This window comes from Rhyacophila brunnea, unplaced genomic scaffold, assembly GCF_057557595.1.
Source record: "Rhyacophila brunnea isolate RB1 unplaced genomic scaffold, BYU_Rbru_1.0 scaffold_19, whole genome shotgun sequence".
Classification (NCBI taxonomy): Eukaryota; Metazoa; Arthropoda; class Insecta; order Trichoptera; family Rhyacophilidae; genus Rhyacophila; species Rhyacophila brunnea.
In genome coordinates, this window is record NW_028232848.1 from 27,903,760 (window position 1) to 27,920,070 (window position 16,311).

Below are 16,311 nucleotides of genomic sequence, written 5' to 3' on the forward strand. Positions count from 1 at the left end.
CTCGCTTCAGCTACTATTTGTGATTATACCCCAAAATGTTCCATCGCATTGCTATTATTCAAATTATGTTAGCAGCAACACAATGAGGTATCGGATGCCCTCTGATTTAGCGAAATAATTTAGTCTGATGAACTTGTAAACTATTGATTCAATAATGATTTTAGTTACGTGTTATTACCACTAATTATAATATACGTATAATAAAAATAGCTGCGTACAGGTAATATTATTATATTTTTTTTTCTAAAATATGGATTTTCAGAAAAGAAGAATATATTAAACTAACACTAAACATTGCAAATGAAATGAATAGGTATGATCGAATACAGAATGTTTTGAATAAGAATAAAAACCCACTTTCAAAAAAAACTATCTTAATTATTAATATGTCATCGCCTTAGATGAAGACTTTCCATTACGAATTACAAAAATGCAGGTAAATAAGGATGCACGATTTTGATTGAATTGAAACTCGGTGATTTTAATGCAATAGCTCAATTCTGCAGAACTATTAATCATCAAAGTGATCGAATGGCACTGGTATTATTGTTTTACCTTCTCATTTAATTTTTTTCCCCCAATGCATTTGATTTGTTATAAATAGGTAAATTTATTAATCGGATGTATGTATTACGCGTACACGCACTCTATAATTCCATGCGTGCAAGGCCGATCATAGAAAATGAGCGTCTATACACGCTGTATTTTAAACTTATACTAGACCTGGTCGATTGTTTTAAATGGTTTAATATATTTTACGCAATCGTGGTTTTCTGGTATTTCTACAAAACTGAAATAAACGATGTCGGTATGATATATTTTTATTATTTCTAAAACGATATGTTTATATAGTTATATTTTTTCAAAGAAATTTGTGGCCTGCCGGATAGCATGATGCTAATATCTCCCGGCGTTTAAAGGGTCTAATGTTTGATCTAATAATTATTAATCTTTTTGTTTCCGGCTCTAAAGTTGTGATTATATTGAGACGCACGTCGAGTACTGTCACGCTGTCACAGCGACAAATTTAGTCTATGGTTTCGTCATTGTGAAGAATAATTTGAGCGATCACCATCTATTTCTAATTCTATGATGGGGAGTGCCAACTATAATGTAATAGTATTTTTGAATTATTATTCATTACTCATGCTAATTTCGATTAATTTTAACAGTTTCTACGTGTGCGTACGTTAAAATTACTTGCGATATTACATCCATATATGTGTCGATGCAGTGCGGTACAACGTGAGGTGACATCATTGTTGTTTTGGTAATTTCAGCAGATTTTGCTAACTTTACTGACAAAGGTTCAAAATGTGCTACAGGATAGGAGCATTAATCTAATACAATTTTAAACACCAAAAAACGACGTTACACACTTTTCCCGTAGCGGTAGCTTACTGTGATGTCACGTGATAGTACGCGACGTGCAGCATAATGTAATCACAACTTTATTCGAAACATCACTCATTGATTTATTTTGTATAAAAATAATATATTATATTTGAAAATATATATTGGATTTGTACACTATCTAAAATTAGGTTCATATTTTAAGTTTTTTTTTTTTAATATTTGATGTTAGATTTGGCGAATACTGAAAATTACAAAATTTTAAGCACCCTAAGAAGAGCATTTTGATCACATTTGGTACTTGATAAATATATCTTTTTTTCAAATTTATATAGTAAAATATATCAACATAAAGTAGACTAACGATCTCAAATGATAATTATGTACGCGTTTCTCAAACTTATTATATAACATTTTATTAGATAATATAATGAGTAGTCGATATTAAACCTTTTAATCAAGCAGTTTGCAATTAATATATTAATTGAATAGTCGTTCCACGTATACCGTGTTTCCCCGAGAATTATCTTAAACTAGTAAATACAAAATTCACATAGCAAACTAAATTACAATTATCTAAATATAATATACATCCCTAAAATGTAATACAGTGTATAAGTGCATGCAATAAACTAGCATTAAAACAGTTCTGTGTTTATAAATTAAATATGTATCCACATAAAATTAAACTAAGTAGTTACACATCATGCCAAATGAAAATACCAAACAACTACAAATGGTGATCCCGACGAAGTGTTGCCAACCGTACTATAATTATAGTATGTGTACTATAATTTTGGTCCGCGTACTATGTACGATATAGATTAGGTATAGTACGCCCAAAATACTATGATTTTGAATATCGGAAAAAATATGTAAAAAGTACTAAAATTTCGATATTTTCATTCGATAAATTGGTGAAAAGTACTATAACTATGCAATATAAGACGATTTGGAGAACTTGGAAAAAAATTTGCTTAAAAAACGTAAAAAATCCTTTGAATTTGGTTTAAAATGAAATTTCTAGAATTCTTTGGTGAGCATTGTTGTTGGCAAGAGGTACCTGAACAAAAACGCGTCTCGGAGTTTCTCAAATTCTTCATTATCTTGTTTCTGAGAAACGAAAAACCTAAACATTTTCAACAGATGCCAATGCGTACTATATTTTTCCCCAAATACTGCAATTTTGGAGGCTCTGTACTATAATTCCACTTTGAAAAGATGGCAATACTGATGTCCCGACGGCAAGTGATGAACAGCTCATTATGTGGATAAAATTATAAAAATATGTACTGTCAGACAAGAAGATCTAGGCAATAACCGGTTAAGTTAATAAAGTTGCTGGAGTCAAGGTGCGGTTAAAAATAGGAGGGGCTTGTTAGTTCACAGTTTTAACACGTAGACAACTCGTCCGTAACCGGAAGTCGTTGCAGTCGAAGTGCGGTTAAAAGTAGAAGGGGCATATTAGTTCATAGTTTTAACACGTTGACAAGAAGATCTTGTTCGACAGTAGTGCACACCAAGCGATAATCATATATTATATAAAAATAAAATATTAGGAGATACCTTATTACCATACAATAAAATATATACATGAGAACTCTGCCATTCTGGGCAGTGTTGACCTGTGTGTCCCTGATAACTATCTAAGAAATAGAGAACATCAGTTGTTTATTCTCCCAAGGTGCAGAACCAACCTGCCACTGGTAATGCCAATTGGGAGGGCAATAACTATGTTCAACGAAATTGCTTCGGGTGTTGATATATTCCATCTACGTGAGGATGAGTATAGATAAACTTTATTTTATAAATTTTTAAAATAGGGTCTGCTTAACACATCCGGTGTATTTCCATGTACCTACATAATTAATATTTTTGTATGTACATATTTCTACTGTTTAATAACATACTATCTATCTCTTTTTTTATGTCATATTGTGAACGTCTTAAACTTATAATTTGTAATGTCCACAATATGTAAAAATAAATAAATTGAATTGAATTGAACTATTTTCTTCTTCTTCTTCTTCTAAGAAATTTTCTTGCAAAAATTTTCCACTGTCTATCTTCATATTTTTTTCCACTAATTCCATGATAATATTACAAATGTAAGTAATGAAATATAATAATATAATCTGTATGTATAGCCCTGACAGGGATGGCATCAGGCCTTGCACGGCCCCGCCTCGACTTGCTACCCCCCTGTCGCTAGTGCCTCCATCCCCATTCTGCGTATTCTTTACCCCCTCCCTTGTGACGTCATTTCAAAGGCGGCATGTACGAATTTTAAGTACGCAGCGCGATCTTATTTATTTAAAGCAGTTCATGCCTTGGCGATATCCACTTTCACTCACCAGGTGTCTACACGAAATAATATTATATCTACAATATTATAAAATTATTCTTTAAAACGTACACTTCCATTATAATAGTATCAAACTATTTAAATACCTATCAATAATTAAGATGCCGACGATTAAGCGAGTGACTAGTGGCGTGTTTCTTTGAAGCATGTTAGGTGATAGCTTCGTCATAATATATTATTAGGCTAGTACCAAAATCTTTAAAAAAAAAATACATGGTTTTTGTAATTTTATAAATACTCTAAATTAAAAAATCAATCAATCCATAAAATGTCATGGAAAAATCACTGACAGGCATAATTCGGGTGACCCTAGTTTTAAAGTCCCCTATGAAGTAAAATAAAAACCCTTCTAAAAATAAAATTCTAACTATCAACATATTATGTAGTAAAATTAATAGCAATGCATATCTTTCCTAGAAACACATTGTGTAACTAAGAATAATTAAAATTACAACGTACAACGATAACATATACTTATAATATGGGTGGCTTATTTTTTTGTGTAAAAGTACATATCTGTTTGAGTGATCGTGTAATTACCCCTTTGATATTTAATTAGTTTCAGGGAATTTATTATACTTTTGGTATTTTAAATTCGTGAGAAATACGCATACGATTTTGGTATAATTTAATAATTTTGTGAATGGTTTTAACTGTTTCGATGTCTCCTTTTAAGTCGACTATAAAATCAACTGCGTTAAAGAAAAATACCACTGAGCAACATAATCATTGTTATAATTTCAATATTCAATTTCAGTTTACTCACATGCTAAATTTTTGCAAGGCGGTCTCAGAACCTACCAATGTTAAAAAAAATGTCTATGAACTTGTTAGCTCCTCGGAAGATTGCATGGATATTACATTTACACATAAAACTGGTTTCAAACATGTAACTGCGCTGTATGTATATAACCATTTATTCCTACAATAATATTGGAATTTTTCCCATGTACAATATTTTATATACCGACTAAATATAATAGTTTGGAGTATCTTGTTATCCTTCAATCATTAAAAGATATTATAAACAAAAATAAAAAAAATATATATTTTCTTGGAATATTATAAATACAAATCATTTGATAATGTTACAGGTAGAGTGCGAAAATTATAAGTTGAAGTGTCATGGCCGCCGTCGTGGTGCTGCGATATATTATAAAAAGATTGTCAGTATTGTAGTTCTCGAAACGGCCACGCTTCACGTTAAACTTGCCGCAGTCTACCTACTATTTTTCGAAAAAAAAAATACATAATAAATTAATTAAAAGCAATATTTTTAAAACTGTGTTACCCATTCATATAACTAGGGATATATAAAATATTGGAGTGATTAAACTATTTTTTTGTATACAATAAAAGATTAATAGGTGATTCGTGGAGTCGTTATTTCTAACGGTAAAAGAACAATTCGTTATCAATTTAGGGTACCCTGGTAAAATCAATGTATCTAAGGAGGTTCTTGCTTGGATAAAGTTTAAAAACACAAAATCATACTTGTTTAGTTAAGCTGGCGTTATGCCATGGCCGACTGCAACAATCATTTTCCAGGATCTCTGTCCCAAAGCTTTTTATTTGCATCTCTCTTGATGTCATCCGTAGATCTCCGGAGAAGGCTCGGAGACAGAATACTTACATGGGTCTTTTTTAATAATCATTAAAATAAAAATAAAAAAATCTGTCATTATATTCTTTATATCTGTTTAATTTATTATCAAGAATATAGCTGTCAGTAATATTATATTAAAAACACAATAGATTAACCTGCCTATTCAAAATAAAGAATCAAAGAAGTATCTTTTAAAACTTGAAATGAAAAAACTTGTGGATTATAAATTAACACAAGTTTAATCGCAGAATACTAAATATCATTTTAAAATAATGTGATAGTATATTAAACTGTTCAGTATAAAATATAAATCGACAGCAAAAATTTAATGCCACTATATACAATATATATTAAACAGTATAAAAAAATTACTGAATGACATTTGTAAAATATGCTAAATAAAATTACAACTAAATAAATCTATCTAAAAACATTTAGTTGCGTATTTCGCAATTTTGCCACTAGTAGTTCCATCTTTTGGCTTTATAAAAATTTGCAGCCTATTAATTACCATACCTGTAAAAAGGTAATCCCCTCTTTAGCAATGAATTAAACTTATTATGTTAATAAACATATTATTATTTTGTGTTCGGCATTATTTTTTTAAGCAATAATTTATTATTCAAGAAATATAAGGACCAATAGCGAAGTCTTCACTGAGCCTTTTTTAAAGAGGCACCTAGCGGAAAAATACGAAGCTTGCAATTTGAGACATTTTTTTGATAATTTACAATTTCAACTATATTAATGAATAAATATGTATCTGAAAACATTAAAAAGAAAAATATTTTTTTATTTTAAGTCAAAGACAAACTTACAATTGTAAAAAATGTAATAAAATGTGAATTTGTTAAATCGGACCGCACGCTATTATTACACATATTTTATGGTCATATTTATTATTAAAACTTAGTTTATTAGGTTTTATCTATTTTAAAAAACATCGATTTTTATTAAAAATATAAATGTGTATAACTTGAAATCCTTTTTATTTATATCAAATCAATTATTTTTATAAATATAAATAAAATATTTATATAAATATAAATAAAAAGGATTTCAAGTTATACACATTTTTATTTTTTATAAAAATCGATGTTTTTTAAAGTAGATATAAAATTATATTATAAATAAAATAAGCGTATTTTTCCGCTAGGTGCCTCTTTAAAAAAGGCTCAGTGAAGACTTCGCTTTTAATATAAGAAAAATATGTCTACGACGCGTGAGTTTAATTATAATTATATTAATAAAAAGAATCAAACGACATCTCTGAAAAGTTCAATAAAATTCAGTTGGCCCAATTCTAGCACCATACTATTGAAAATTCTCTCTCGTAATTTTGCAAAATTTTTCTTGTAACTTGTAAAACTTCTCATAGATGTCGTATTCATTTTCAATTTTTTTATAACTGTTGTTATTTACGTAATAATAAATAATGGCCAATAACACTACATCCTTCAGTAGTACATAATATTATAAGATAAAGCAACCATAATACATTTTTAGATATTGACAATACTATGTATTTAATATAATATATTATTATAATTTAGAGATAGAATTACGTAACTCTCACTATAATAATTATTACTATTATATGAGATAATATAGTACTTCGGTAATTATCTACTAATCTATAATACGCTTTAATGTTTAAATATTACAATAGGTACATAACTAACATAATATATCAAAGTTATTATAAGATGAGTAAATGCTATTAAACACTTTTTATAAATGTGGTATAGGTAGGTATGTGAATAATCGCACAAAATACCAGTGAGGATGGATGTGGCATAACGACATGTATTTAGGTATAAAAAATATCATGATTAACCCTACTGTCCGACAACAAGAATTCGGCGATAACAGGAAGTCACTGTAGTCGCACATAGAACACTTTTCAGCCGTGTACCTAGATAGTACGCTAAAGGCGTGTTTAAATAATGTATTAGCTCTTCTTTTACATGCGACTCTTTTTCTTCTTCGCAATAAACAAAAAGATTATTACATATTTTTACTATACAAAGCTTCAAATTACGTAAATCGATAGATCCGTACACCACAGGAGTGTAAAATGAAATGATAAATTTGGGGGCGTTCCTCATTTTAAAACGGAAGTGCGATAAGCAGCATTGAAGGACAGTTTTAACACGTAGACAAGAAGTTCTTGTTCAACAATATATTCGTTTTGGCCGCATTCAGCAAACTATCTATCAGCCACAAGCTCCTTCATTGTTATTAACCCCAGAAATACTGTATCTAGTCTAGTTTTACCTTCTCTTCCTTCCATGTCTACCATTTCTATCTAGGATATGAATATACCTGTTTATTTTTCCAGATGTGTCTGTAAATTTGGGGGCGTTCCTCATTTTAAAACGGAAGTGCGATAAGCAGCATTGAAGGACAGTTTTAACACGTAGACAAGAAGTTCTTGTTCAACAACATATTATTTGTTTTGGCCGCATCCAGCAAACCATCTATCAGCCACAAGCTCCTTCATTGTTATTGACCCCAGAAATACTGTATCTAGTCTTGTTTTACCCTCTCTTCCTTCCATGTCTAGCATTTCTATCTAATATATGAATATACCTGTTTATTTTTCCAGATGTGTCTTACAGGTTTTGGATGTAACATATTATGTAACATACTGGATGTAGCAGTTTCTAACTAGAAATGGTGACTTTACGGACATGATACACAATATGATATTATATTTAATATAATGTAGACCAGAATGCACATACTCGTACAACTATCAAAACGTTTTATAAAAATGCTCACTGATGGAATTCAAACGAGGGGATCTGTTTGTTAGGATTAGTCGTAATGAATATCAGCTAATTTTGCAACATCAGAAAAGTTTGCTGCATCATATAAGCAACGTAATAATTCTTCGTAAATTCATCATCTTGATCTCCTAACTATTTTTTTATGATAGATTTTCAGTACTCAGATACAGAGAACATTACAATTTAAAGCCGTTAAACAACGATACAAGTTTTATTATTAACAGTATACCGACTGAACGTGTGAAACACTATAAATATATATGAATATAGTTCACCGAGAAATGGGACTAGTAGCAAGAAATAAAACTAGAATTGAGATCGCAAGAAGTGCTTTTCTCATAATAAGATGCCTTTTTAGCAATCAAAACTTTAAGATAGATTCTGAGACTGAAAATGGTTCGTTGTTATGTTCTCTCAAACCATTTCTATTGTATGGAGGTATAGACACTATACCAAGAAATGTCACAAAGAATTAAAGCTTTTGCAACTTAAGAGATTTATAGACGCATTCAAAAAATTTTTGAACTGACTGAGTGACAAATGCTGACATTCTCAATCGAATGGGAAAGGAACAAAAAATCTGCGTTGTTTCCAAAAAAACTACAGTTAGTACCTCGGCCGCATTATGTGCGGACAAAAGTACAGCATTCTCCAACTTATCATCAAAGGAAAGATCAACGGTAGGCGCAGTAGAGGACAATGCCGAATTTCGCGGCTTAAGAATCTCCATGATCTCCAATCTCCAGCACGAGCAGAAGCTTCATAAAAATTTTCCGGATAACAGATAGGTACTAAGGCAAAGATTGCTCTGATTGTGGCTGATGTTTACTAGGGGATGACACGATCAGCATACAATAGGAATTAAACTCAAATCAGGTCGATATAAGCCTGATGGTGCCTAAAGTGTGTCTGGAAATAGTAGTAGGATTTATTTTCTGTTACCTTAATATTCTAGAAAGGTGGCTCTCGTGGTGCAGTGGGTAAGGCGCTGGCCTTCCACCCGAGAGTTCTGGGTTCGATTCCCGGTCATGACAAAAACATTTATGTATTTTTCTCAAAGCCTGGGTGTTTGTGATTGTTCAAAATTACTAACAACTACCTTGTACGAAAAAGCAAGGACATGGTTATTAATAATTCTAAAAAAAATAAAAAAAACTGGAAAATCAAAAAAATATGAGAAAAAGATAGATGTGTAATATTTAAAAGATAGACACTAATATTATCGAACAAATTGATGGAATTTGAATTAAAATTCTAATGGATTTAAGTTTTGTTATATTTCATTTGAGTTATTTTTCCCGACCCGGGTTTCGCCTTTCGGCATATTCAGGTACTACGTACACTCACCAAAATGTAAATACACACTGACAACTAATACAATTAACTATAACTCATATAATAAATTAATACAATAGAGTAGGTAAAATCTTTATCACCTACCTATTAAGTCAAGGTTCACAATATAAATTATTATGAATAGTTGAAGTATTTGTAAAAAAACACTATCACTAATAATACCATCAATAGGCCGTCAAAACCCTAATAATAGATCATTAGATAATAATCAATTATACTACAATTCTATAACAACATTCAAGAGGTCGGGACCCGAGAACTACAGGGTTCTAAGTGAACAACTGCAGCAAAAAAGTAATGGGCTGTTGAAGTTTTGAACGCTTGTGTTTTGTTAATTGTGAAAGTTTTCAATTATTTTTTTGATTGAATATATCAATGATGGTACTGCTATGTTGTAACTATCAATAAAATTATGTTAAAACTAGTTTTTAATGGTTAATTTTATATATCATAAATTCAGTTAGAACTTTGTCCACATGAAACTCAAACAAGTCGCCTTTTCTATAAGGTTCTAACTGAAATTTGTATGGAAATCCTGGTGATTCAGGACACATAGTTTCACTTTTCATGTTAAAATAAATAAAATTCTTGAAAGTTATCTAATATAATATTTTTTCCGGAGAAAATGTATGGAAATTGTTGGGAAAATGGGAAATTCGGAAAAACCTAAATATGTTTTTGTAATTTTTGTTTAATACCAGTTTAAAATGAAAATTATGTTGAAAATATAATTTAATAAAAATACAAAACTACTGTTGATGCAACAAGCCCAATGTTTATTGTTCAATTTCAATTGGCTTGTTGTCTTCATCTACATCAGATACATTTATTGTAATAATTGTGTATACAAGATTGTTGTTACTAATGGCTGAGGGAATTTTGTGTAAAAATTCTTCTATTAAATTATTCGCCTCAGTTTTAGAATAATCTTCAAGCCAGCAAGAGCCATATCTTTCACATCCATCATAACATCATAATGATATTGTATAATTAATGTACCAAATCTTTAAAGTGTCGGAATTCTCAGGAACAGCGAATAGGGATTTTAGAATACAACATAACCATTTTTTCACCCCATCTTCTGAGATTTGAAACATCTCAAATATTTATATAACTTCCAGAAAGCTTTTAAACCTAAAATATTAAATCAATCAATGAAAAAGCCTCAACATATTGTCAATATTTAGACATTATTATTAACAAAACGTTAAAGAATAAATTGTACAATGTTCGTTCGACATTCACATTATTAAAATAATCAATTATGTAAGTATTGAAATTAACGGTTTGTGAATATGTAACTGTAACGTCGTTTGTAACGAAATTTTAAAAAATAACGATAATATAATTAAATCTTCCTTGCGTTTCATAATATTATAATTCATCTATTAGTGAGTTCACAATTTACTGTTGATAATATCAAATATTATGAAACATTTTTTTGAGGTTCGAGGTTATCTCGAAGCTATAGTAGTTTATGTAAATACTCGTGGTTTATTGTTAAATACACTGCATGAAGTCTTAATAATAAATTTACAATACAAAACAACACGATTTTACTCTTCATATTGCAATTTAAACCATTTTGACAACTTTAAATGTTTTCACAATCACGAAATGTCAAAGCACATAGAACTTTGTAGAACGACGGATCTTTTTAGATAATGATAGAACTCTGTAGTACCACAGATATTTTGTAAAGTGCACATAGAACTCGGTAGTATTGGGGTTAAATGAAAAAATATAAGAAATATTGACTTCATATTGATACAGTATGTAGATAATGTGACTTGGAAGACTGCCTCATTATTACTTTAGTTTGGCCAAAAATCGACACTTAGAACCTTGTAGTTCTCGGGTCGCGAGGTGTAAAAATAATGGCAACGCATTGGTAATTCAATAGAGTTAACTAATGAGATATATCAATAATATCAGACTTTAAAAGTTATATTAGTTAAACAAATAATCTTATATGCTACTTTTTTTATTGAAAATCCACAAATAAACCCATATAACATACTTAATTAATATACATATTATATTTACATTAGATTTAAAAGATGTATACTGAAAAGAACTTCGAAGTAGTAAACAAATACCGCATTGCAATGATGACGATTAATATTTTGACTAATTTTATAATGGAGATTATTAGAAAAATGCTCATGCACGTCTAAAAAATTTAAACAGGCATTTATATCGAATGACTTCACTAACTAAATCATTTTTTTCATTTTAACTTATATGACCATTTCGCTCAAATACTCCTCGTGCCTAGATGCTATCAAAATGGCCTGTTCTCTACTTTCCTACATATATTACTACTACATATTTTAAATGCCAGTATTATTTGATTACGGCTGAGTATAGATAGCGCCTGTGTGTAGGCCAGTGAAAAATAGTCATGTTTAATTTTTTTTACAATATTTTAAAATACAGATTTTTTTATTTAGAGAAAAAGAGTATTATTGCATTACAGCGATTGGCCAATGCGCCATAATACATAATAAACACAAAATATAAAAATGGCCAGTTATAGGATGGTTTTATTTATTTATAACTTAGAAACACTTTGGCCCCACGATGATCGCCATTTATAGTACGTTTAAGTTATAAAATATAAGTATTTATTCGGAGTTCACTTAGATTAATCAACAACAGAGAATACTTCAAACGGTACACAAAAACAGATTAATAGATTAGATAACTCGCTCGACCAAATAACCAGATGAACTTGCCAAAAGATTAATTCAGTTTTGGTGGGTATCACATTTGACAACTAGAAACCACACTTATCACTATAAATGAATCTCGAATTATTACTACTCATGAATTATTCTATCACTAATCTAGAATGAATATTTTTTATTAATAACTTTAATAAATATAATAATTAAGTCGTCTACAATTGTTGGCTTATAAACTGACGTATATAACGACGATATAATATAATTAGGTATGTATTTATTGCAATACCCACAATATTATTAACCTTCGCCTGTCTTTCTGTTCGGCCATATTTTATTTTGGGCAATAAAGCCAAATACTTTTCGCTTATCGTGCAGAAAATAAAGAATAAATAACGTAAGTAATATGAAATTCTGATGCAGTGATTGATTAAACATTTATCGTGTGCTTAATCGTATATAAAACGGGTATATTTTTCGCATGTTGTTGGGTAAACTTAATTATTTCGCCTTCATTTTTACACCACGTTAAGGCAATAGGCTGAAAGATAATAATATACGATGTGTTTGCATAAGATTACTATAATTTAAAAAAAATTGATTCAATGGGAAATAACATATTATAGAACACAAAACCAAATTAACTATTTCTTATTGAATCAATATATTATATACAATATGATCACGTCATAATATATTAAATATAGATTTAGATACAGTTCACATATATATAAATTACTAACATAGCTATGGGGTATGTACCTTTACATTGTATCAATATTGTCATGATATTGAAGTTATCTGTTTGTCTGGCATTTTGTTATTTATGACATTATTTCTGATGATGGACTGAGGGAAATCAAGGGTCATTTACTTGAAGACTAAGTCTAAGTGACAAACTCTACAAACATCTTCATATTATTTTCAATACAATGGTATTCATATCTTCGTCAAAATGCTTAAATATATATTATAATTATAATATAGAGATAAAGGAATAAAATGAAAAAATATAATTTAATACATTGTATATATATGAATGGTTCATTATTGAAAATGAAACCCAACATAACAGTTAGAGAATTCCTAAAAAATACTTTAGATCTAGTGGGATTTGAACACACGACCCAGTACCGTTTCGTGGGGGTACGTAAGTCATACGTTGCTTAGAGGTGACACATCACAAAGGGTGGTGAATGGAGGAACAAATAAAAATATTACAGCTTTTGATGAAAGTGGCAGTTTTCCATGGAACGAGCGATGTGATCGCTTCATTAGAAAGTATGGACAATATCTTAGATAACAAATAATCTTAACTTTTAACTTAACTATTATTGTACTGGAATACTCATTGTTATGAGGTTTATAGTAAGGGTAAAATTTTTACAGGGGTGAACCCTAAAACCACAGCTGTCTAATATTGTTTGTCGTGAAAATTCTTTAGTTCTCAGTAGATCGTGTGTTTGTCAACTTATAAATTTTTGTTTTATATATTTATCTGTTTAAGACAACCGAAAATAAAGAACAAAATACGTAAGTAGGTACCTACCTGACAAATTTGCAGACACTTTGAAACTAAAATCTAAAAAGGACCGAATTATGTCTGCTTAAGGATGGCAATTTAACTTGGGACGCCACTGTACCGACCTAATCATTCTCCTTACAGAATATAATTTAGAATTTAGAATCAAAAATATTTCGAATTATGAAAAAAAATATTACTATCATTTATTATAAATCAAATCAATACTATTACTAACATGATATATAGATGGCGTCATGAGTAATTGAAATTTTAGCTTGAACATCATATTTACAAATAATGCTCATTTTGTGTTTAATTTAAAAAATATTTTAGGCATGATTGTATATATGCAATTTCTAATAACACAGCTCTCTTTTTATTAAACATACATAGATTTTAAAAACCAAAAAAATATTTTATATAATATAGTTGAAATCCTATAATAAAATGACCGTGTAGAATTTCACCGAACATCTTTCGCTAACCATGTATCCTTCCTGAGACATAAATCTGTAGCGTTGTTAAAATTTAAAATATTTGGAAAGCGTGATAGATTCGATCGTGTGGGTTTTTTTTCGAGATACCTTTATGGATACCTCGCATTTACTGTCGAGGATTCTTTAAGGAGTATGGCACGCAAATTACCCAAGGTACTTGATGTTAAGTTAAAAAAAAAATATGCTGGTTCAGAAAAATGCGCTATTGAAAACATAACGTCTACCCGCATCGGATATTACTAATTTGAATTCGACCAGGGCCTATGAAACCACCTTGACAAAAACCCTAAAAAAGTGAGGTACTTTGACATATTTTTAACAAATTAATCTTCTAACCAATTAAATTTTCTATTCGATTAGTGTCCTTCTTAAAAATAATGATTCCTAATAACTGAAGTAAATCTGGAATATTTTAAATTCCAATAAAACATCCGTCTTTGTAATTTAATAATATCATGAACTTACTTAAAAATCATTTATTCGTAATCAAAAATACATCAGATTAATATTCGGTTCATTGGATACTTTTAAAATCGTCAGAATTTTATTAGAAAGATCCTATAAAAGTAGTTGTTGATTATCTTTAGTATGATAAATTTAATCGTAATACGTTTCTTGAGCTTTCGAAAATAACTCAAACCGGTGGAAAGTTTACCGTAAGCTTTACGCAGTCAATCCTTTTTACTTGTTATGTAACACGATAAAGTTAACCTTTAGTGTAACGTCCGCACTGTTGATGATTTAAAGTTTTGCGCTGTAATGCGACGCAGTGGGAAAATACACACAATATCATTCCGTAACAAAGTATAGAAGTTTATCTGGCAATGGAAAACATAATAATTGTCTTATTCGTTTAAGTACTTAATATTTTTTGAAGTTATACTTCTTTTGGCGCGTTTGGGAAAACAGATCAGAGTGTATTTTTGGCGGAAATATTGTCAACTGTGATATCATATATAATTATAGTTTAATTGGAACAGTAATAATATTTTTTAATATGATAATCAATAGCAATAATAGTTATCTACGTTCACAAAAATGTACATTGTAAGATAATAAAATTAATCAAATTCAAAAGTTGAATATTGAACATTGAGTGAGTAAGTTCGTCTTCTTCAATGGCGCTACAGCTTAAGTCGAGCCCTGGCTTCCTCCACCGCCGTACTCCAGCCGGAACGGTCCTCCGCACGTCTTTTCCAGTCCATGATTTTTAGCAGCTGGTTGGCATCTTTTGTAATGTTATCACCCCATCGTGTGCGTGACTTTCCCACTGGCCTTTCCCCCCTGGGTTTTGTTCCAGGATCTTCTTCGGTATCCGTAACTCAGGCATGCGCTGGACATGACCTGCCCAGTTTAGCCTCTAGAGTTTTATGAAGATTGAGAGTTTTGAATCTTGGTATAAGCGGTATAGTTCCGTGTTGTACCTAATTCTCCACTCCCCACCATCATTCATGGGTCCTTATATCTGCCTCAGGATCTTTGTCTCAAAGCAGTCCACCATTTCAGCTGCTTTCATATTTAGCGTCCATGACTCGCACCCGTATGCAACGACTGTGCGTATGACGATTTTATAGAGACATTTCTGGATTTGAATATGGGCAGCAATGAGAAGTACGATTTATTTGCAGCGGTTATTCGGTATTTTATTTCTTCTAGTTCCTCGTTCTCTTATGTAATATTAGAACCCAGGTATATAAACCGGTTGATAACCTCAAATTGATGGTTTCGAAAACTATAACTTTGGCTCAGCCTACTCTGATTTTGTCGGCTTTGTACCATGACTTTAGTTTTGTTTTCATTTACTCTAGTGAGTAAGTTACCATACCAAATAAATGCACGTCAAGCATCTGTAGCTTTATTTTACACGAATAATTTTTACTATATATTACCTACTGATAAAATACTTAAACACAACTTAATAAAGTAAATGAATAAAACGTAGAGAGACGATGGGCAAAAAAAGTCATATCCGGCCAATCATTATATTATTATTATGTCGAGTTATCATAGTGTCCTAAGGAAGGGAAAAAAATACAGGTAAAGACACTGCTGTTTTCATTTTTTATGTATCTTGGATGTTCTTGGATATTAAGGACACAACTACTGAAGGTGTTCCGGATGGAGTCCAAA